Source organism: Piliocolobus tephrosceles, chromosome 17, assembly GCF_002776525.5.
Source record: "Piliocolobus tephrosceles isolate RC106 chromosome 17, ASM277652v3, whole genome shotgun sequence".
Taxonomy (NCBI): domain Eukaryota; kingdom Metazoa; phylum Chordata; class Mammalia; order Primates; family Cercopithecidae; genus Piliocolobus; species Piliocolobus tephrosceles.
In genome coordinates this window covers 35774423-35798908 of record NC_045450.1, presented here as the reverse complement: position 1 = coordinate 35798908, position 24486 = coordinate 35774423, and the positions used below count along the sequence as shown (strand labels likewise).

Here is a 24486-nt window from a genome sequence, read left to right as displayed (position 1 = left end):
CAGTCCTTCTAACCTGGCTCCCCTCTTCTTCACCGCTTGGCCTACTCCTGACACACTGACCTTCCTCTTTGCCAATCTTCGAACGTTTCAAGTTCTTCTCCTCTCAGGGATTTTATACTTAAACTTCTTTCTGCTCCACCTCACGCCCCCCAGCCATCCTTCACGTGGCTCTCTCTGCTTTTATATCACCTCCTCCACGCAGCCCTCCCTGATCACCCTGCCTACAGTAGCCACCCTTATGCCAGCTGCTTCAATCTCTTTACCTTGCTTTACTTTCCTTCATGGCTCTTAATTTTATTCCCATCTAAAAGTGTATTTTTATTGTGTTTATGTCTTTCTCCTCCGACTGGAACTCTCGGGGCAGGGATAGTGTGTATTTTGTTCACTTCTGTATGTGCAGCATCAACAACACTGCCAGAACATGGTAGGATCCCCCCAAATACTGCTGAATATATAAGTGAATAAAAGAATGAAAATCTCCCTCTAGAAACTGACCGGGGCTGCATAAAGGAGTCAAGGACCACCGCCGTCAATGGGAGGAGAGGGCTCTCCAGGAAGTCACACAGTGGCAGGGGCAGGAGCAGGTAAGGAATTGGTGGTAGGGGCGGCTCAACAGCCCTGCCTGAGGACCCCCACAGAGCTGGAAGACCACCGGAGACCTCATCTATTTCTGATGCCGGAGTCATTCCTTGGCCGTGGAACACTCGTAGGAGTTAAGTAAGGAATTGGGAGTCACATCCCAGTTCTGCAACTTGCTAGCTTTGCAGCAGTGAGACAATGAATTAACTACTCCCAGTCTCAGTTTCTCCTTCTGTAAGATGGTGTGGAACACAAGGCAGTTTTTGTGAGGATCAAACAGCAGGTGCATGTCAAACTCTTAGACTCGGTGGATGTGACTGTCACAGAGGCCAGGCTCATAGTCACTGCCTTGGTCCTCTGGGAAGCAGGATCTGAAACTCAAAGTCTCATCTCTACCTGAGGGGATGGCATTTGCTCATCAGAATATGTTTTTCTTCCCTTTCATATTTTACAAGAGTTTGTTTGTTTCAGGGGGAAAGCACAAGTCCTGCCACAGAACACCTGGGGAGGGACTCAACTCTGCTGCGTGGCCCTGGACCCATCACTTTGCCTCTCCAAGTCTTGCCTTCCTCATTGCACTGAGATGAACAATGGTGCACCATCCCCCTACACACACCACATTGAATTGCATGTTAGCCCTTTATACTTAAAATTCTGCTTCTTTCACTGGATCTTAATTTTGTATTTATTTCCACAAAATATAAATTCACTTTTTGTAAATATTTCATGCATATGTCTATACATATTTTATAAATCATTATATCTACTTCTGGAATGTCAGATATTTACATATAGAGGGGCAGCAGGGTGTGAGGGTGAAGAGAGGAGACTATGGAATTAGAAGGTGTAAGCTCAGATCACTTCTAGACTTCTGGCATCAACAACAGTGCCAGAACATGATAGTTGCCCCAAAGGACCCCAAACTATTGCTGAATGTGAATGAATAAATGAACGAATGAATGAAAATGAATGAATGAAGTGGCTCTACTGTTTTCTAGAGGTGACCTTTGACAGTTGTGTTACCTTCTGTCTACATCAGGTTTCATCATCTGAAAACGAGAAGGTATGAGGACCTACCTTGTAGATTTGTTTTGAAGAGTAACTGACAAAAACCACATGAAGTTGTGAATTGGGCTTCATATCAGCATTATTTGTAACAGCCAAAAGGTGGAAACAGCCCTAATGTCCATGAGTGAACAAAATGTGGAATATACGCACAACAGAATATTCTTCAGTATTCAGAAAGAAGGAAATTCTGACGCGTATTATAACATGGATAAATTTTGAAGACATTACACTAAATTAAATACACCAGTCATGAAAGGACAGGTATTGCAGTATTCCACTTGTATGAGGTCTCTAGAGAAGTCAAATTCATAGAGACAGAAAGGAGGATGGGAGTTGCCAGGGGCTAGGAGGAAGAGGAATGGGAAACTGTTGTTTAAAAGGTAAGGAGTTTCAGTTTTCAAGGTGAAAAAAGTTCTTTGGATGGATGATGGTGATGGTTGCACAACAGTACTAATGCACTTAATGCCACCTAAGTGTACACTTAAAAGAGTTAAAATGGGGCCGGGCGCGGTGGCTCACGTCTGTAATCCCAGCACTTTGGGAGGCCGAGGCGGGCGGATCACAAGGTCAGGAGATCGAGACCACGGTGAAACCCCGTCTCTACTAAAAATACAAAAAAAATTAGCCAGGCGCGGTGGCGGGCGCCTGTAGTCCCAGCTACTAGGGAGGCTGAGGCAGGAGAATGGCGTGAACCCAGGAGGCGGAGCTTGCAGTGAGCCGAGATCGCGCCACTGCACTGCAGCCTGGTGGACAGAGTGAGACTCCGTCTCAAAAAAAAAAAAAAAAAAAAAAAGAGTTAAAATGGTAACTTTTATGCTATTTATGCTATGTGTATATATATGCACATAAAACCATACAAATAAAATATAAAACCTATATAACATACTCACTTACTGTGGTGCCTGGCATAATAAATGCTAGGTTTAAAACTAAATAAATGAAATAAGATACCTTTTGCAAGAATGAGCGATGTCAAAGAGTTTTATAACCTGTAATGTGCCATCAAAATACGTCATGTTCCCAGCATGCTTTACCTGCAAGGTGAATTCTAGTGGCAGTGCACTGCGCCCAATGCGACAGTCAGTCGCTTCCGGAAAGGCCTCCTTTCCCACCACTTCCTGCACATCAGCTTCTTGGCCTCTCTGCTGATGGGCAGTGGATGCCCCTAGAAACCGATGCAGGCAGGTGTTTGGGTATCTCACTGTTGACGGGAAACCAGAAGTAAATCACCCTCTAATTTGTTGGCCGATGAGTCCAGATCTTCATGATTCATGACTTGTTGGATGTTGTGTTTCAACGCAAAGCTCAGCAGTGTGTGGTTTTGGTAGTGTGGGAGAGAGGGCTTGTCTGAGTGTGGAGAACGTAGGGAATGCAGCCCACCACCCAGTCCTCGGAAGACTCGCCAGTGTTACTGCTGATCCCAGTGCTGAAGGCAGGTTTGCATTTCAAGTCCCGTGTCCACTCAGGAGGGAAAGTGGTCTGGGCTCTCTGGCCAACTTAAGGGAGATCAGAAGTTCTCTTATATTTAGAAGCTTCTACCCCTACTTGCCTCAAAAGAATGCTGCCACATCCACACTGGCACAGGGCCACTCAGGCTTAGGGAGTGTCCCTGGGGTTTAATAACTTCCTTCTTTTCCTCTTAGGCACAGCCCAGGTCCAGGAGGCAGGAGACATGGGTCTTGCCCTGCTACCTGCCATCAGCATCCCAGGAAACTTGCAGAGACACATCTAACTTCCCTGCACCTCAATCTCTGGTACTGGAAAACTGGGACTCATTGTTCAGATGCGAGGTGGGTTGAGGAAAGGAGAAGGCGCTGGTGATGAAGAGGGCCTTGGAATGAGAGTCAGGGTCACACTGGCTACAACTTCTCCCATTCTCTGCTTGAAGCTCCTTTATGATTGGAGAGGCTGGCAAGTGAGGGAGGCAAGACCATCAGCTCTGGAGTCCGATGGCCCAGGTTTCAGATCGCAGTTCCACAACTTACTGACCTGTTTCAGTTTCCCCATCTGCAAAAGAGATTAAAAAACAAAACAAAACAAAACAAAAAACTACCATGCCTACCTTGTGTCATTACCATGAGGATTAGCTAAACTGATTATTGTTAAGCAATCAGCACAGTTCCTGGCACATAGTAGACTACAGGCAAGTGCCTGGTTTCCTTGTCCCTGTTGCATTTGACAGAGGACTTGCTTAGTAGCGAGCTCTCTCTCCCCTGATCTGTGTGGCTCTGGGGTGTGGCCTAATAGAAACAGATCTAAAGGGCTGGTGAGGATTGGGTGGAAAAGAGATTGTGAAACAATGATCAACACAGAAAATGCCCTGGAGATTTTCTAAAAGGTTCTTGCATTCCTTTAATTAACTTCCATGAGGGGAAGACAGAAATCAAATTAATAAGTCAGGAGAGAATGCTGACATTTAGGGAAAGAAATGAGCTTTGATGTCAAACAATCTTCAGTTCAGATAGACTCTCGCTGTGTGGCTTTAGGAAAGTTGTTTACCCTCTCTGAATCTCAGTTTCTGTATCTAAAAAGTGTGCACAGTAATCCTTTCCATTCAGGGTTCCTGTGAGAATTAAAAGAGATGACTAAGTCAATATCTAGCTCAGCCCTGCTGTCTTAAACACGCCTACAAAATTTTGCAGCTCTTCCTATCAAGAGGTGGAGTTTATTTTCCCGTCGCTGAATATGGGTTGACCTTGTGAGTGGCATTGATCAGAAGAATGCAGTGGAGGTGACCTTAAGGGATAATACAGCTTTCACCGGGGCCGTCCTGAAGCACTGCCCAGAGACCTCAGATCAGGAAACTGGTCTAGCCTTCTGGAAGACAAGAGGCCCCAGGGAGGAGCATCAGGGTATCCAGTCAAGTGTCCCAGCACAGCTGCTAGACATGTGCCTGAGGTCATCTTGGGACCTTTCTGGCTGAGACAAGCAGAAAATCACACTGCCAGCTTACAAAATTGTAAAGCAATTCTGGTTGATTGAAGTCGTCCAGTTTTGTGGGGAGGTTGTGTTATATAGCAAAGGCTACTTGAAACAGCCCTCAGTATAGACTGGTTGAATTGATAACCGTAGAGGTGAAAATCCCTCGAAAAAAACAGCACATGCTTTCAAGCACAAGCTGCTATTATTATTCATACCGACTAGTTATAATAAGAATACAATAAGAGATAACAATGTAACAATCATGGTTGTCTGATGACTTCTTATTTCCTGTCCCCTGGGAGAAGACCACAGTCAGTTGGAACAGGTTTTGACAGGCTCAAATAAGCAGCAAACTTCTTTGCACACAAACATTTTAAACCTCTCTGTCTTTTCCTGTCTGTAATAGCTCTGCATCGCCTCACTGGGCCACCTGGGATGGTGCCACAACTCCTATTAATATTGCCATACGTGGCAGCATTGCACTCGAGTCCCACGCTCTCAGCTGCCTGTGTGTGGCACAGAGCCTATTTTTAGTGTTTTACATCTATAATTATGTATGTTTCACTGCCTCTCAAATGCATATTTGCTCTGGGGAGAGGTTGTGCTTATGTAATCTCAGCTATTTTTGATAGGACAAAATGTGTTATACCAACCTGCTAAGTCTCATTCAACCAGAGCAAACAGTCCAACAGTCTCTTTCTCACTCAAACTCCCATGTAAGCAGGGGTGATATTTGAGACATTTTGAGTACTGATAAAACATTGTCACTGACAAGTCAGAATAGAACCAGCCATTACATCACATTGGTGTTTATAGCTCTGTTTTTAAGGGCCAATTCAGACTACAAATCTATTCATGATTTTTACAAATTAACATTCCCTGCAAGGAAACCAATCAACTGGGAAGGGGAGCTCAGTGTGATGTTGGTGTTACCCAGATGACATCAGCCTTGCTAACTGCCTGGATCAGTTTCCCAAGGTGTCATGTCCTTGGCCAAGAAGTTTTTCCAATGCAGTTTTCTAGCTCGGAAGGTAGAAGAACTGGCAAAGTCAAGACCAGCTTGGTGGGCCTCAGTGATGGAGATCTGGGGCCCAGGCCTAGCAAATGAAGCAGGTAACCTGGGGAGGCCCCCACTGTGGACATGCTGCAGAGATCCAGACAGGGAGATGGGTGAGGGTCAAAGCAGCTGAGTAGCTGACAGTGGGAAGCAAGCAGATAAGGGCAGGATCCCAGGCCTTTTACTCATTCACTTACTCATTCACTGGATATTGACGAAAGTGTCTACTGGGAGCCAGATACTGCCCTGGTTGCCAAGGAAACAGATAAAAACTTCTAGCTTACTTACAAAATATCTGTTTTTCTCTATGTATTAAAATGTTCAAGTAGAAAACTTAGAAAATACAGAAAAGAATAAAGAAGAAACCCCATCTTCTGGATTGTCATCTCTTGAAGACCGTCTTTGTTAAGGTCTGGCTCATCTCCTTATTTGTACGTGGTATGTGCTTTTGAACCTCAGAATTGGGATTGTATCATATAAACTATTTTTCACTCAGTATTATATTTCCAGAAGCTTCTTACACCTCTATTAGTTTTTGTGAATATGACTTTCAGTGGCTGCAGAGAATCTCATTTTGGGGACTTGCTATAAATTATATAATGGCCCTCAATTCTCATCAATGTTGCCTCCAAATAAAAAATATTATATTTCCCCTAAAATTGTCATTTATGGCCGGCCATGGTGGTTCATGCCACCATGATCCTAGCACTTTGGGAGACTGAAGTGGGCAGATCACCTGAGGTCAGGAGTTTGAGACCAGCCTGGCCAACATGGCAAAATCGTCTCTACTAAAAATACAAAAGCCAGGCGTGGTGGCACATGCCTGTAATCCCATCTACTCAGGAGGCTGAGGCAGGAGAATAGCCTGAACCCCAGGAGGTGGAGGTTACAGTGAGCCGAGATCATACCACTGCACTCCAGCCTGGACAACAGAGTAAGACTCTATCTTAAAAAAAAAAAAAAAAAATTGACATTTATATGCCACAAAAATATGCCACCTAGTACCTTCATGAAAAATGAAAATAGAGTGGTGGTCTCTTCTATTTGAGAAGTATATCAGAACACAAGTGAGTGAAAGTTATAGTACTATATCAAATAACATTAATTTGCTCTAGTTTGTACAAAAATTTTTAAACTTCCATATTTTTTCATACATTATTTTCACTATTATAACTAGCCAAATGGTAATAATTGTCATTGGCAAGAGTACAGAGAAGTGAACACTTATACATTTCTACCAAGAGTTCAAATTTCACTGTGTTGAAAGATTTTTAAATGCTCAGACCCAGCATTCACCTTCTAAGAATTTATGTTAAGGAATTAATGTTATAGATGTGTACAAAGATTTATGAAAAACAATATTTATATCAGCATTATTTTTGTGCTTAATACATAGTAACTTCTAAAAATGGAAGCTATAATTACCAGTACTAGCATCACCACTTCCTTTTCCAGCCCCATCTGGCTTTTAGAATAAGAATATTATAATTAATACATTTTTACATTGGGTTTCATCTCTTTCCAGAATTATTTTTTGACACTTACATTGTTTTATAATCACGTTAACTGCAATTATTAAGAAATTAACTTGAAATTTTTGGTTCTCTGTTAAGCAATGTTTCTTTTATGTTGCTTTTCCTCATATCTGAATTATTTATTTTGCTTCATTTTTCAGCCACCTGGAGCGTTTCTTTGATGATTTTTGTTTTCAAGAAGTAACAGTCACCACTTATGTTGTTTATGAATCTGTCCGCATAAGATTATCTGCACACTTTCAGAGGGCTGTGCCTGGGATTGCAGACACCACGCCAGGAGTGGAAGCACAAAAAAGATTACAGATATGTAAGAACGGCACCTTGGCTGCATATAGTCTTAGTTCTCAATCTCAATCCTCTGAAAGTTTGTGGATTTTGATAACATTTTATCTTAGAATTTGCTAAGAAGTATGGCCTAGTGCAATTTCTTTCTTTCTTCTTTTGGAGGCAATTTGGGTACTTCTACCCCCCCACCCCAGAGGACTAAATGATTATAGGATTTTAAATTTTGTTATCCTTGAAATGCAAACATTTTAGCCATGTATGCATCAAAGAACTCTTAGAGGGGATAGCAGATCTTTTCTTAGAAGGCCATACAGCTTTCTAAGTAAGTCATAGGGTCGTAGTGGCCAGCATGCAATTCTGCTATTGTAGCAGGAAAGCTGCCAGAAACAATGTATAAATGAGCAGGCATGGCTATGTTCCAATAAAACTTTATTTGCAAAAGCAGGTGAACAGCCTGCCGGGGCAGTTTGCCTCTAGATTCTACAGACACAAGTCTTGCTTCAACTCAGGGGAATTTTCTGTCACATCTTGAGTTATTTTTTCTCTTTCATTTGCTCCGTTGCCACCATTTAAAAACCTTACATAGAGAGTTGATCTGTAGCTTCCTTTGTAGCTTCCTCTCTCCTTTTTCTTTCTCTCTTTTCTTATTTTCTCCATTTCTTGTCTTCTTTTCACTGATTCTGGGAGGATTCTTTGAGCTCACTTCTAAATTCACAGAGTCTGTTTTCTGTTCTATTCAATCTGCTCTGTATTGCCCTAACGACACTAGAAAATTTCCATGATTATGCTTTTCACTGGGAAACTGTCTTTCTGGATTTCAGGGATTTCCATTAAAAGAAACAATATCTCTAATCTTATGGGAAATACCAAAATTAGAGATCACTGTCACCCTTGTTTATTGGTATAGTTTTACATCAAGAGAGAGTATTTGTTTTGATTTCTCAAAATAAGCTCTGTTTTTTAAATCACAGAAACTTTTCCTACCTCTGTTACATTTTCTTTTATTGTACATATTTGCAGAGAGAAAACCGTTGATCCACTGTTACAACTTGAGAATGATTCTGTTGGAAACTTATTTAAATATGTTACTCACAGAAGGGAAAGGATTTGCTGGTCTATACTGCAGGTATTTTTCTGGTTTGGAGGTTCAGTTGACTGTGATGAACAGAAAGTGGGTGAGCGGGAAGGGGCAGCAGGAAGATGCACCATTTCCTGGCGGTTTCTTTTCATCCTGTGCAGGCACTGGGGCAGCAGCATCCGCAGTCATCTGCAGGGCTGAGATTTGCTCACTCCACTGCTAGGGACCCTCTCCTGCTCGTCCTCACCTAGCCTTCCCAGTGAGGGCTCCATTTACTCTCCTACTGAGGCAGGAGGCAGAACTCGACTCTGGAGGTGGGGCTTGGACACCAGACCTAATTGAGGACCAGCTAAAACAGGTGAGGGGCAGAAGCCCTTCCCCATAAGACGCACCCATCAGTGTGCCATGTCAGTTTACCAGTGCCATGGCAACGCCCAGAAGTTACCCCCCGCCCTTTCCATGGCAACATTCAACAACCCAGAAGTTACCTCCCTCATTCTAGACATTTCTGCATGGACCACCCCTTATTTTGCATGTAATTAAAATTGGGTATAACTACGAGTACAGCGGCACTTCTAGGCTGCTACTCCGGGCACACAGCTTATAGGGCAGGCCTGGTCTGTCTTCTGCTGTACATTGCTGCTTCAATAGAAGTGGCTGTTTAACACCACTGTCTTGCCCTTGAATTCTTTCCTGGGGGAGGCCAAGAACCTCCTGGGCTAAGCCTCACACCAGGGGCTTGCCTGTCCTGCATCAATATGGCAGAAAGGTTTATTATTGTCCCGGGCATGTACTTCTTTGCCGTGACTGTACTACCAGCCCTAAATTGGGGCAGCAAATCCTTGCTTTCATTAAGTCTCCTTAGCAATACCTGTTTTTTCCTTCCCACACAATTTACATCACGTAAAGCCTGGTGTGAGTGGTGCTCTTGGCTGTTTCCTATAAGGGATAGTGGAACAATTCCTCAAGTCCTTTAATCTGCTCCATACCAATGACCCTGTGGTCCACCATAGTAAATAACATGAACCGAAGATTGAAGGGCTTTTGCAACTCCTAGGGAATCCCCTCCACTTCTGCAGGGGCCCTTCCCGTGCCTGCATTAGACAGCAGCCTTCCTTCAATCACTTTCCTTCTCCATCACATCCTTTAAAGAAAAGTACTCAAGTTTCTAGGTTATTCATGGCTTAGTTTCCCGTGCTGATAGAGATTTTCTTTCTTTCTTTTCATTTTTTTGTTTTTTAGTTTGGCCATAATAAGGTTTGGAGAGGCAAGGGAAGTAAACAGATAAACTTGAATCGCTCTCTGAAAATGGAAGCCACAGTTTCTTCTTGATTCCTTCTGACAACTTGAATTAACAGACTTGGAAACTTTTCTCTTGCGTCTAGCAGTAACTCATTTCAGTCAGGAGGCACTTGTGGTCCTCCTTGTTTGGAACAGTTCTGTCTTCTCATATGCCTGTGATTTTTCTTTGTTTGCTTCTATCCGTTAACCCATTGCTAGGAGTTCTGTCAGAGATTGTGTGGGTCCCTGTGTGAACAATTCAGGCCAGGATGATGGGAGAATGGAATGGATTAAACTGGATGGAGTTGAGTTTGGCTGATTTGAAGATCTAGAAGCTGAAGGAAGAAGAGGGAGCTAGAAGAGGCCAGGGTAAGATCAGCCTGGAAGGGAGTGGTGGCAGGAAGTTTGGACTCCCTGCTCAAGGTTCCTTTTCTGTGTTTGGTATTTGCATTGGGAGTTTTTCTATCGTGAGCGCAAAGTCCAACTTAGAGGGAGTTAATTGAGGAAGAGAAACCGAGGCGTAGTTCTGGTTTCAAGTAGAGCTTAATTTAAAGTAAAAACAACATCCTTGAGAATCCAGTTTCTGTCACCTCCTTGTGCTTCCTGCTATGTTAGATTGATTCTGGGGTTCGCTGTAGTGGCCCCTAAAACTTCTGGGTGATAAAGCGGCTACAACAGCCCCAGCCTTACCCCTCCTCCTTCCCACCAGCTCAATTCCAACAGCATAGAGCTTGGATCTTTCCCTTGGTTTCCACTAAACTTTTTTTTAAATTAATAACAGCTTTATCGAGATGTAATTTACATACCATACAATTCACCCATTTAAAGTAAAATTCAGTGGTTTTAGTATATTCACAGAATTATACAACCATCAACACAATCACTTTTAAAAAATTTTCATCACCTCAAAAAGAAACCCCATTCCCATTAGTAGTCACTCCCCATCCCTCTTTCCCCCAGCCCTAGGTAACCACGAATCCACTCTCTGTCTCTATGGATATGCCTGTTCCAGACATTTCATACAATCGGTGGTCTTTTGCATTGGGCTTCTTTTACTTTGTGTGATGTTTGAGAGGTTCACCTGTGTTGCAGCATGTGCCTGAATCTTATTTCTTTTCATGGCTGAATAATACTCCATTGTATGGATGCATCACATTTTGTTTATGCATTCATTGGTTGAAAGATACTTGGTTTGTTTCCACCTTTTGTCTATTACAGTGCTGCTGGAAACATTTGTGTGAATTATGTGAACAATTGGTTTCATTTCTCTAGGATATGTACTGAGGAGTGGAATTGCTGGGTGATATAGTTCACCTTTTGAGGAACTGGCTGTTTTCCAAAGCAGCTACACTATTTTACACTCACACCAGCAGTGTCTAAGCGTTCAATTTCTCCACTTCCTTGCCAGTCTTGTTCAGATCTCTCTATCTGGTGACAGCCATGTGCTTATGTTGTGAAGTCATATCTTATTGTGGACTCCCACTAAACTTTTGAGATTGGACCACCCTGAGTGCTGAGACCATTCCTGAATCAATCACTGTGTCAAGGTCCATTTTGTGCTGGATTGACCAGACCTGGGTCAGGAACCTCATCCTGGAGATCCTTCCAGACCATGTGGACTCAGAATGAAGAGAAGAGTTGACTCCAAGTTCAAAATCAGAATCATTACTAGAGTAAGAGGAGCTGGAATGCTGGTAAGATGAGAATTCGTGTCTACTAAAGCTCGGCTGCCAGTAGTCTGCTAGGGCTGTACCCTGACCCAGGCCTGGCTGTAAGTTGGCTTCAGGATTTAGTTTCAAGGAATTGCTGGTCTGGGTTTCCCCTTCACTGTGCCCCTGACACCATGGCCAGTTATCTGTGGCACTGACCAGTTCTAGAGGCTTTAGCCTACTCTCACCTCCAGTTCTCACTGCAGCAGGGCTGGTGGTGAGGATCTGCAAAGACAGTTTTGAAATTTCTATCAAACAGACCGCTCCTTCCCATTCTAGAAATCATGAATTCTTCAATCTGGCCCATCTGCCGTGTATCTAACAGATGTTCCTCAGACCTCCCGGCCTATAAATACCACCCTTTGCTAATACCCAGTATGAATAAGTTTTTTCTTATTTTTATTTTTAGTTTTATATACAGTTGGTCATTTTCTGGGGAATCTGGGAGATAAATAGGTATGTGTTTATGTTGTTGTCTTCCTGCACTAGAGAAGTAACTCCAGCGTGCTTCCTGGAAACAGCTTATGACTCAAGCTATCTATTTCAAGACTGGGTTAAAAATGATCCTACTTCCACTAAAAACACAAAAATTAGCCAGGCATGGTGGTGTGCTCTTGTAGTCCCAGCTACTCGGGAGGCTGAGGCAGAAAAATCACCTGGGTGACAGAGGGACTCTCTGTCAAAAAAAAAAAAAAAAAAAAAAGATGATGCTACTTCAAAACACATCATGTCTCATTGGACACTCTCCACAAGGTCAATAATATAATAGAAGTCAGCTGTCACCTATGAAGGTTTACTACATGGTGGGCACTGCGGAAAACACTTTCATGTATTACCTCATTTAATCATGAAATCCCCATGTTATTCTCACATTATAGGTAAGGAAACTGAAGCTCAGAGAGGTTAAGTGACTTGTCAAAAGTCACACAGTAAACCCTGACAATTCACATGTAGTGCTAGAATTTTTAAGTGACCCTGCCTACAACTGTTATCTTCCCATCAGTTTATCTATCCAGACCCTCCTCCGATCCTGCAGAGCCTCCTTGTGAATATGAGAAACCCATCCTCCACTCCTGGTTTGGCCATCATCAGGGTCTGCCTGGCCTCTGGAATAATCTGCTCTCTGGCTGCCTGACCCCAGTCTTGCTTCCTCCGATCCATTCTTTGCCCTCCAGCCAACATGAACTTTCTCCAGTGCAGCACTGATTGTATCACTGCCTGATTCAAAAGGCTTCAAAGCCAAGAGTTGGAAACTCCTCAGTGCAGGGCATGGCCAGGCTCCTGTGATACCATCTCTCTTGCTGCCTCCACCCCCTGTGCTCTGCTGCTCATGTGAACCATTTGCAAGTCCATCAACGCACCATGCTGCTTCTCACTTCTGTCTTTGCAACACTTGTCATTTTGTCTTCTTACCTCTGTCCCCACCCCTTACCCCTCACCAGTTTCTCTTCTCTGTGCTCTTCATCCTTCAAGGCCAAATCTATGCAGCAGCCCGTAGAAGAAGACACTTCTTCAAGACCACCACCACAGACATAGCCACCAGGCCTTTAGGCAGGGACGCAAAGGCCTCGTAGCTTCAAATCACACCAGCCTACCTGGTTGGCCTGCTTACTAGGTTGTCCTCAGTGTCAGAATAGGAAGACTGCTGTGGTCATCTGGTCGACCTGAAATCCTTTTCTTAACAGAGTTCAAAGCTTAATCCATATTCCATATGGCCCAGCTCATGTTCCCTCGACCATTTCAACAACTCAGGCATAAGGAGCCTTGGCCAGTTTTTCCATCTGCAAATTGAAAGGGAATGTTTCCCCCAGATAATCTCCAAGGCCCTTTTCTACTCTAAATTTCAAGATTGCAAGTACTATCTTATCTCAGGGTCTACACTCAGCTAAACATGGTCTCACATTTCCCCGTCTCTCTCTGTCTCCTTGCCCCTTGTTCCTTGGTTACTTTGGGGGTACAGCCTGCTCCTGGAAAGTCGTCTGGGCTGTAAGGAGTGGGTACTGCACTTCCATTATTCATGAGTCCCAGGGATGGCAGTCCTGCTGACTGAGGATTTGAGCCGCAGGTCCCCAGCAGGCTGCATGTCCTACTTGAGCAGGAATAAAAGGCCAGGTTGGATGCCTGCAGGAAGGGTAAACAAACCCATACATTTTCTACAACAAAAAAAGAAAGAACGAACGAAAAGAAATATTGATTATGTGGCATTGAAGTGCCTGGGGCTTTAGCAGACATTCAAAATTGGACGCATTGCTCAAGATCAATAGTAGGTTTTATGCTTCTGACCTAAAAAGTACCAGCTCTATGTAATTTAAACACTGACAGCCATGAGGATATCTCCTAGCATCTGGCCTGCTTTCCTCAGGTACCCTGGACACATCTGCTGGCTTCTCTGCAGCCATTTTACTTTTCTTTTCTTTTTTTTTTACTGGAAGATGACAGTAGATAAATAAAAGGATTCTTTTCAGAAATGTGGAATCAACTGCTTATGGTATCATTGCCTGAAATGGTAACCTCAGACAGCAGTGTTGCATGGCTGAAGACGGGGAGGTCAGCTTGTAGACAGGAGGCAGGGAACAGGGGTGGGTTTCTGAGGTTGGAAATGAAGGACAGGTGAGATGAGTGCTTCCTGGCCAACCTCCCAGGCCTGGTGCTGTGCTAGGTGCGCACAGGTTCTCCCCTTGTCTTTGTAACAGCCCACAGGATGGGAGGTGCCCAGTTTACAGAGGAAAAAAGCACAGTAACTTTCTTGATTGAGTGGGGATTTGGCTGCAGTTAACGGGGTCGGGGGGCGCAGATGATTTCTAGGGGGACAATTGGGTCTAAGAATTTTTATACGTGCATATGCATGTGTATGCAGACACACAGTCACACATACTTCTTGTTGGCTGGAGGACAAACAGAAGCAGAAGAGAACTGTCACTGTTGTGGCAATGGGCTCTGATGGCCTGAAATTCCATCCTGGCTCCATCGATCATCAGCTGTGACCTGAGACCAGTTACTTAGCTTGCCTTTCTCTCAGTTTCTTCATATGTAAGATGGGAGTGATAATCATATTAATCATAATAATATCTACAGATTAGAGTTCTTGGGAAGATTAAAAGGGTCACTACAGGTAAAGTTCAGCACAGAACAAGCACATGATAAATGTTAGCGAACTTTGCTAACCAGTAGGCAGGCAGGTTTGGCAGAGAATGTGGGCTGTTTCAGGTTGCCAGGATGCAGGTTGAGATGTTGATTTCAACAGTGAGTCCAGTTCAGCAGGGGCCGAGGTGGGCCAACACCCACCCCAACATCCCAGGCACATGCACACAGCTAAAGCATGGCACCAGCCTTTCAGGAGGTAGGTTCCTACCTGTGGCTCCAGCTGCCCTCACAATATCTCAGGCAGTGCCCTCAGGTCCTCACTGGAGGGGGCACCTTAACTGGGTGAGCCTGCAGCTTTTCTGGGTGCCTGATTCTCTTAACCCCCACCCAGAGACGATCTGTGCCCCTTCTGTGCTGGCTTTGTTTAGGGGCACAGAGTGCATTTGTTGGGCAGAGATGTAGAAAGTTTTTTCCCCCCCCTTAATTTTGTGGCAGGATAAGACAGTTAATCTGTTTTGACATGCTATCTAAATGGCCCTCAGATCAGTATACGGAAGAAGCCATCCATAAGTCATGTCTTTTATACACATGTACTGGTGTGTACAACAGGGAGAGTTATATTGGCTGCGAGAGGCAGAATAATAATGGCCGTTATTATGGGGAATTCAGGGTCGCCACATTCACTCCACATATCAAATCCTCTTTCAATGAGGCCAGCTCCATCAGCTGTCAGATTCTATTAAATATATCCCTCAGACCCACTGACCAGCTGACAGGAGAGAAACTCAAAACCACACACCCCCCATTAGCATCATAAAATGTGAAGTCAGCTGGAAGGGATGATAACAGAACTGAAAACAGAAGAGATGAAAATCTGCAATGCCCTTCTGTCCTCCTAAATAGAAACCCCAAGAGTTACAAACACACCCATAAAATACCAAGGTAAAAACAACAGCAACAACAACAACAAAAACATGACAAAGATCATCCTGTTGTATGCTTCATAACACAGAATGGTTCTTTTACCTTTTGTTAATGTGAGATCTGCATAAATGTTTCATGAAGTTAATACAATGCATAAACCAAAACGTTTATTAGGCAACATCTGTGCTGTTTTCCCAGATAATGCAATGTTTCTTCCGAGTCAATGAAATATAACCTATCATAAGGTTTGGTTGTTAAAATACTTGTGCAAAGGCTGTGATCATATTTTACGCTTTTGCAGATGCTCTGGTTCTACCAGAGAATTTCTTAATCAGACAAGAGCTCAAGAGGGCTGGCACCTTAAAAGAAGGTGTAGAGGTTCCCTTGGAGACAGAGCAAGAGAGGAGAAGAAAGATTTCTGTGAGCTGACTAGATTTGCTTCTCTATTTCTTCAATCTAACCTTCTAAATTTGGATTTGTTTGCAGAGATATTCACTTAATACTTGAAGGAAAAAACAATTAGATCTGTACTTAGAATCTACCAAGAAGCAGGGAGTGGGTCAAAATGCCCAATGGCTTTGTGCAGCTACAATCCTATCATGATATTGGTTCCATATGGGACTCTTTAAAGCAAAAAACAAAAAAAGTTATGAGACCAATAATTTTTAATGAAACTTGGCTTAGCTCACAAGCAAGTCCAGCAGATGAAACAGCAGCCCAAGCTGGAAACATGATTTTTCTTCTTCCTGGCAGGGATGAAAGAAAGCATCGTTTCAATTAAGAAAGAACCTAATGGAGATATGTTTTGTATTATCGATTTTATGCAAGTAGACATTTAGACATTCTCTCTCCACATCTTTAAGGGAGTCCCTCTCTTTCTCTGATGGCTGTGTGAGATCATTTTAAATGTGGGAGCTTTCCTGACCCTACTTTTTGGGTTGGACTTTTGATGGAAAGTTTTAGTAAAAAATTGTTGAAACCTCTTGTCTCCATCAATTTGGGGCAGATGTCGGAGGTAGAGAAAGTTACCAGAAAACAAGGATGGCGGTCTATCTATCTGTCTATTATCTATCTGTCTGTCTATCTATCTATCTATCTATCTATCTATCTATCTATCTATCTATCTATCTATCTATTATCTCTCTATCTCACTGTAGCATGAGATTTCCCAGTAGTGACATTTTGGCTGGATAATTCTTTGCTGTAGGGGGCTGCCCTGTGAATGGTATGATGTTCAGCAGTTTCCCTGGCCTCTACCCACTAGATGCCAGTAGCATCCTTCCCCCAGTTTGTGACAACCCCAAAAGTCTCCAGTTATTGCCAAATGTCACCTGGAGGGTAACACTGCCCACCAGTTGAGTGTTTTAGTATTTTTCATGAAATACTTGGACATTTGTTTACTGCCACATCTGGGTGTCCTCTGTAGAACTATTTGCTTAAGGACAAGCATGACTTTTTATTTAGGTAACATCTAAGTCTGCTCGTATCTAGTGGTCTAGCTGTGTCTGGGTTGGAAAAACTCCATATGTTAGAACACAGAGGAAGAACACAGGCTGTAAATGGCGGCCTGTGCTGCCCATGCAACTATGGAATGAAATGAGCTACAGAAGGATCCTCTTGCCCAGGTTCCTGCCTTCAAATGAAACAACTAGGCTCAAAGAGAGTGGGTTCAGCCATCACAAGTGTCCAACTGGGGTGGGGGATCTTTCCAGCACCTCCACCTTGTCTCTGCCTTGCACATCACTCCATTTTATATTTCCCGGAGCTCTTACTGCTATTTGAAATGACCTTGCTTATTTATGTGTATACATTTGCCTCTATTTTCATTGACTGTCTCCCCTACTAGAATGCAAACTACATGAGAATAAGGACTTTGCTTGCTTCAAGTGGCAATGTAGCCCTTTATCCAAACTTGGAGGCTTTGGTATCAGACCCAACATCTGCTGCTTATTAGTTACCCTGGTTTTGGGCAGCCATTTAGCTTCACTAAGCTATATTTTCCTTCTCTGTAAAATAATAATATTAATAACAAGATTGGCTCCTATGTGATGGAATTAAATGAGATCATACTTAACACGTAATACGCGCTCCACAAGTATAAGCTCTTACTGCTCAGCCACCATGATTATACCTAACACAGTGGTGCCTGGCATGGAAAGAAACACAGTCAATGTTAGTGAAGTAAATGAATGAATGAATGAACAAATTCTCTTGTGTCTGTCTCTAGTTTTATTTTATTTTTTAAAGACAGAGTCTCGCTCTTGTCACCCAGACTGGAGTGCAGTGGCCGGATCTTGGCTCACCACAACCCCTGCCTCCCAGGTTCAAGCGATTCTCCTGCCCCAGCCTCCCCAGTAGCTGGGATTACAGGCACCCGCCACCATGCCTGGCTTTTTTGTGTGTGTGTGTATTGTTAGTAGAGACAGGGTTTCATCATGTTGGCCAGGCTGGTCTCAAACTCCTGAACTCGGGTGATCCACCTGCCTCAGCCTCCTAAATTTCTAGGATTACAGGTGTGAGCCACCATGCCCAGCCTCTAATTTTAAATTTCTTTTGTCACAGATGATAATTTGCTATCAAATCCCCTTTTCTATTTTCACTGGAACTGGAATGCCATGGTCTAATGGAATGTTTGTTTCTAAGCAAGTAATTATAGCAATCATATATAAATAAAATATATAGGGAACAATATTTACCCCATTTTTTTCTTGGTAACATCCCAATTGGTGGTATGTTTTCTCTTAGGAAATATCATTCTCTGCAAAGGACTTCATTATTTTCTGAAATTCAATTTCATGCTGAGCCAGACAGTCTTCTTTTTCTCATGGGTTTGTGGGGAATCTGTCAATATCCCAAACTAGGGGAAAGTTGGTGAGGGACAGTTGCAAGTGGAGTCCTTGGGTGAGAGGCAGTGCAGCTCTGGAAGGGAGAGGAGTGCTCGGGTGAGAGGCAGTGCAGTTCTGGAAGGGAGACACAGTGCTTGGGTGAGACGCAGTGCAGTTCTGGAAGGGAGAGGAGTGCTTGGATGAGAGGCAGTGCAGCTCTGGAAGGGAGACACAGTGCTTGGATGAGAGTCAGTGCAGTTCTGGAAGGGAGATGCAGTGCTCAGGTGAGAGGCAGTGCAGTTCTGGAAGGGAGATGCAGTGCTCAGGTGAGAGGCAGTGCAGCTCTGGAAGGGAGAGGAGTGCTTGGGTGAGAGGCAGTGCAGCTCTGGAAGGGAGACACTGTGCTTGGGTGAGAGGCAGTGCAGCTCTGGAAGGGAGAGGAGTGCTTGGGTGAGAGGCAGTGCAGCTCTGGAAGGGAGATGCAGTGTTTTGGGTGCATGTGACATCGCTCAGTCTCCTCCTGCATCCAAGTGGCAAATCACCATGTGTGAGAAATATTCTCAATCAGAGAAGAAAAAGAGATGTAATTATGTCATTTATAATGAATTCTGAAGGAAACAAAGAATTTAAGAAGGAAAACTCTGGAGACGACCAGAGATCCAAAGCCTTTCGGATCATCTGAGCTGCCCTGGAGAAGACGCATAGCTGATCAAACATTCGTGCCGATCATAGGAGGCCGTCCCAGCCCCTGAGAATGCTCTGGAGGAAGCAGAAAAACTCAGGAGCCCCAGCAAACACAGTCCAGCTTTTATTAAAGAAATTATACGCTCCTCTCGGCTTCCACTCACATCGATAATATCAACTTTTGGACAAACGCATCTCGCTGGGGAACAGGTTCTGAGACTGGCTCTTAATCTTCTTTCTTTGAAGTATCCAAGGGCTTAAAGGCATGTGTCAATATCTGGGGCCTCTGGCCTTTGTAGGAGGGGGTTTGAAAGGGTCCTGCTGTGGAGGAGAGTGAGACCACCAGCATCCACATCCCCCTTTCCAGGCTGACTGTTTCCATGCGGCCAGCCTTCAGCCTCCAGACCACCACCTGCCCACGCTGCAGTGAGAACTCCCCGAGGATCCTGGTGTCTCATAAAGAGGTGATCACCATGCACTTCTTGTTTTAACACAGGCCATTCTCAGGGGGTTCCACTCTCAAGAACAAAATATTTCTAAAAGAATTTGACTATGGCACTTATTATATCATATGATATGGAATACCATTAACTAACTCTTTTGAAATTTATGATGAGAATTGAGTTTACGAATATCTTTGTATATTATCGTCTTGGCCAGCATTTCCTAAGTGTGCTGCTAAAGTAACAGCCAACACCTAGTTCCTGTGTGTCCTCTCACAGGCCCTGTGCTAAGCACACGCTTCATCAGACGCACTCTTCACACCAGCCCCAGGAGATAAGTATTTTTATGCTCATTTTATTGAATCCAGATCCCATATTTTAACCTAAGTTTTTGTGGTCAAGTGAGTTTGTAAAAGTCAGAGTTAACCAAGATTAATGGATTTTGTTACTATAGGAATTCTCAGCTTTTTAATATGTTTATATCCATTAGAAATCTCCAAGAGGGAGAATAAAATATGTAAACTTTTCCAAACAAACTTTACCATGGAACACTTTTTTCCCCTAGTGTTATTTCCAAGGGTGAGTTTTCTGCAGGAACCTTGCTAGGGAGGGTTATGTTCCTAAAGAGAGACAGACTCTACTTTCTGGATTAGTCACAAGGCTGCAAAGTGGATCATTGAATGAGTTTTTTAATGAATTCTTATGTTTCTACAAACTACTTTCAAAATTGCAATATCAGAATTGAAAACTTGATATAGAGCAAGGGTTATACCATGCTGGATATCAAAAGTCATGGGAATACTTTGGCAGAATTTTCACTGCTTATAAAAACTCTCACCAAGCTCCTTCATTTTACCCTCTAGGCGATTTCCTAACTTACAAGATTTTTGCCAGGACTGGAAGAGATTCTTTCAGCAGAACCTCTACAACTTACCTGAGAGCAGGGGCTAAACAGTCCGTAGACTAAATCTGGCCTGCTGCCTGCTTTGTAAATAAAGTTTTATTGGAAAACATCCATACACATTCCTTTACATACCGTCTAAGCTGCTTTCCCACTATAAGGGCAGAGTTGAGTACTGTAACGGAGACTGTACAGACCACAGAGCCTAGAATACTTACTATGTGGCCTTTTTCAGAAAAAGTTTGTCAATTCTTGCCTTAGAGCAACGTATTTATAATGATTATAGAGCCTGGCTACAAAGCAAAACTTCTTCAGTAGAAGCCACTGCCTAATACACCAGAAATTCAATTTGAGGCAAGCTATTGCCATGGTTTACCCATTCTTTAAGTTCAGAGATCCTATGTAAAGCATGTTTTCTGCAGAAAGAAAAAGGGGAGAGACTCCAGCATCGATTGAGCTGTGATTAGGTATCTGGAATGGTGCATATACTGTCCCATTTGTATCAATTTAGATAAGCAGATGGTGACCTCATTTTATGCAGAAGAATATTAATTCAATGAGATGAAGTCATTTGATCAAGGCTATACAGTAAAGAATTTGCATCTCAAACTCTGACTCAAAGATGGGTGCTGATTCTATAGAATGGTTAAGAGTGAAAGATCTGGAATTACCTGTCCAAGATTCCAATTCTAGCTTTGTCACGAACCAGCTTTGTGACTTGTGCAAGTGACATAACTGTGTGCCTCAATTTCCTCACCTGTGAAATGGGAAGGAGAAATACTATTTTACTAGGGTTTTGAGAACTACATGAGTTAACTCGTGATAGCTGGTATATTAACACTGAGCACGTATTCGTTGTTAATGTTAAATGGGGAGAGCCATCAAAGGATGGAGGATGACATCTAAACTTCTGGCTTGAACAAATTCTGAGTTGGGATGGTATATTCACCTTATCAAATATTTAAGTGAACCTCTTGAGAGCAGGGAGTATTTTCTTGTGTCTTCTGTACACCCCCTGTCCCCTCAAGTGCCTTGGACAACATATTCCACTGATGCTTACTAGTTAGTTGAAGGTGGAATTGGGGAAAGGGGACTATCAGGAAAGTTAAATTTTCTTTTAATTTTTAATTTTTATAAATTTAGGGGGTAAAAGTGCAGTTTTCTTACACGCATATATTGCATAGTGGTGAAGTCCGGACTTTCAGTGTGCCCATCACCTGAATAGTGAATGTTGTACCCAATGGGTAATTTTTCAACTTTCACCCCCTTCACACAGTGTCCCACCTTTTGGAGTCTCCAGCGTCTGTTATTCCACTCTGTGTGTCTGTGTGTACCCATTGCTTAGCTCCCACTTAAAAGTGAGAACATGTGGCATTTGACTTTCTGTTTCTGAGTTATTGCACTTCAGCTAATGGTCTCCAGTTCCATCTATGCTGTTGCAAAAGACATGATTCCATTCCTTTTTATGGCTGAATAGTATTCCTATATACATACACACACACACACACACACAATTCAGGAATACTGAATAGTATTCCTATATATATATATATATATATATATATATATATCCTATATATATATCCTACACATATATCTTATATTATATATATGTCACATAGGAAAGTGGAATCTTGAGCTCCTAAAACTGTTGGCAGAATGAGCTAATGTGGGGAGCTTGGTTAGCACTAGTGACTGATTTTTGCTTCAGCTTCAGAGGACTGTGCCTTTGTCTAATATTTCAGTGATCCACCATCCCAAACTTAGTGTCTTAAAACAACAATCATTTATCATCTCTCCAAGTTTCTGTGAGTTGATTGAACACTGTGGGGGGGAGGGGTCTTCTGATCCAGGTGTTGCTGATTAGAGCTGGAATCATCTGGGGACTCAGTTCTGCTGGAGAAATCAAGAGGGCTGTTTGACATGGTTGCAGTTGATACTGGCTGTGGGCTTGGAGTCCATTCAGGGCTATTGAGCAGAGCACCTTGATTTACCCCCATGTGGCCTCTCCTTTGACGTGGACATCTCACAGTGTAACCACTGGGTTGCAAGGGAAGAAAGTTTAACTGTCTTTCTTAAAGTCTGCACTTGGAAGTCCCAAGACAATTTTTGTGCCCAAATTCAAGGAGAGAGGAAATGGACTGCCTTTGGATGACAAAGAATTAGTGGTCATCTTTAAGCCACCATAATCAAACTCCTAGACTCGTGTCTGACCTTGCCCTGGAGCTGGTCAGCTGCAGCCAGTATCTTCCTCACAGACAAGTCACTTATTCTGTTTGTGAGGTTACCCAGGTCTTAACTTCCAGTGGGCATCTCAGTGTGTGACCACTGTAGTCTGTTCATAAGGCCTGAAGGAAGGTATTATCACGCTCCCTTGTTGCCCTTTCATTGAGCTTCCTAAAGCAGTTTCAACCCTGCCCCCACCTCTGCCTCCTCAGATCTTCATCCTCTACACCTAAACAACTCTCACTTGCCCTTCCTATCTCCATTTAGGACCCACTTCCTCCAGGAAGCACTCCCCTATCTCAGTGTTCTCAATGTATCATGATTTAACCCTCCCTTACCTGGCTCTGCCCATCCAGTCATTTTATTTCTCCTTCAAGTTGTCACAGGCTGCTCACTTCTTGCTCATCTCCATTAGACAAAAGGTTTCACAAAGGGTGGGATCATGCTTAATTCTCCATTGTGTTCTCAGAGCCTCACGTGGTGCCTGGGATCCAGTTGGTGCTTAATAAATGAAATCTCCCCACTATTTCCTCCTCTCCTACTCCCAGAATCGCAGGCTAAAGATTGACAATTGGAACAGGGGAAGCCAAGGAGAAGTTAGTAGGGAAGGCCTGAGAGCCCGGGGGAAGGGAACTGAGAGCCGCTAAGAACACGGTGCAGGTAGGGGACCATTTTGCTGGGCCAAGAATTCTGGTATCATTCACTCAAAGTCAGGCACTTGTGTCCCAATGGTTTCCTGAGCTATGGTAAAGACTTAAAGCCCAATAAATGCTTTATTCACATCCAAGAACACATTACACCTTGGTGTGGCTCAAAGACCCTGCCTACAGTGGAGAAGGGGGCACGCTGAGAAGGTCACGTCTTTGGGCTCCCCCTGAAAATGTTCTTCCAAAGCAAACACATGTGAGTTTATAAAGGCAGGTTCATAAAAGAGAAATCAGAGGGGAAGTTGTGGATCTAATAATGCCCCAATCCCTTATACTTTCCCACAGGCATCTGGGGCCTGACCCCCCAGTCAGATTGAGCCACCCACCCAGATGATAGCTGGCCTCTAAGCTGAGGGGCCTGGGGAGGCTTCAGTGATCCCTCTGCTTTAATGTTGCCTCGGCTGGCCTATAACTCTGGGGCTGTGGAGGTGAGTTTTTATTCATAATAAGTAGCACCTGGCTGAGCAGGGGCCTCTCCCACCCCCAACATTCCAGGTCATACAGGCAGAGCCCAGGCTGTGGTCTTCTGGGGACAGGTTTCAAAGCAGCTCCACAATGGCCCTCCCCTAGATACTAAACAAAACTGCTCCTCTGTTCACCCTGACTTTTTCCTGCCTAAGAGCCATGTCCCACATCCCAGCTCACAGCATCGACCTCTTCCTTACTTATTCTGCACAAAATGCAATTGTATATTTCCTGCACCCTTTGCTTCTGGTATCCCAGAGCAGAGAAGAGGATCTGAACTAAAACTGTAGGGGCAGAAAAAACAAAATCAGCTATCATCCTTAGCTTCCCCGGGCACGGCATTCACATGCCAACATTTGTCACACGCAAATGAACGTGCTGTTCCCAACATGATAAATTTCACATCAGTCCTGCTGACTTGGGTTTACTAATTGCCAGATAGCATTTTCTTTGTTAAGCTTCACTGTGATCATCACACTTTTTGTTGAACTGACAGTAGAAATATTCCACAGCCAACAACCCAAATGTAGCCCAATACACGAGGACCCTGATCTTTCATGATGGGGGTACATTCAGGTACAAGTGTCATTGTTTAGGCCTCCAAGCCTCCAGTCTCTGAAACTGATGTCTGTGCAGGGCTTCCTGGGGCTGCCATAATGCATAACTTCAGGAAGATGCCATTCACACTGTGCTCCTGTGCCCAACGTCCCTGG

The 24486-nt window shown here is 43.5% G+C and overlaps 1 long non-coding RNA gene across 1 annotated transcript; it reads right to left on the bottom strand.

The window, feature by feature from the left end:
• Nucleotides 1-3970: 3970 nt before the first annotated feature.
• Nucleotides 3971-20889, bottom strand: LOC111541233. Its single transcript, XR_002731227.1, has 3 exons — nt 20752-20889; nt 16212-16268; nt 3971-4210 (listed from the first exon to the last, which is right to left on the bottom strand). It is a non-coding gene; the product is annotated as an uncharacterized LOC111541233 (long non-coding RNA).
• Nucleotides 20890-24486: the final 3597 nt, after the last annotated feature.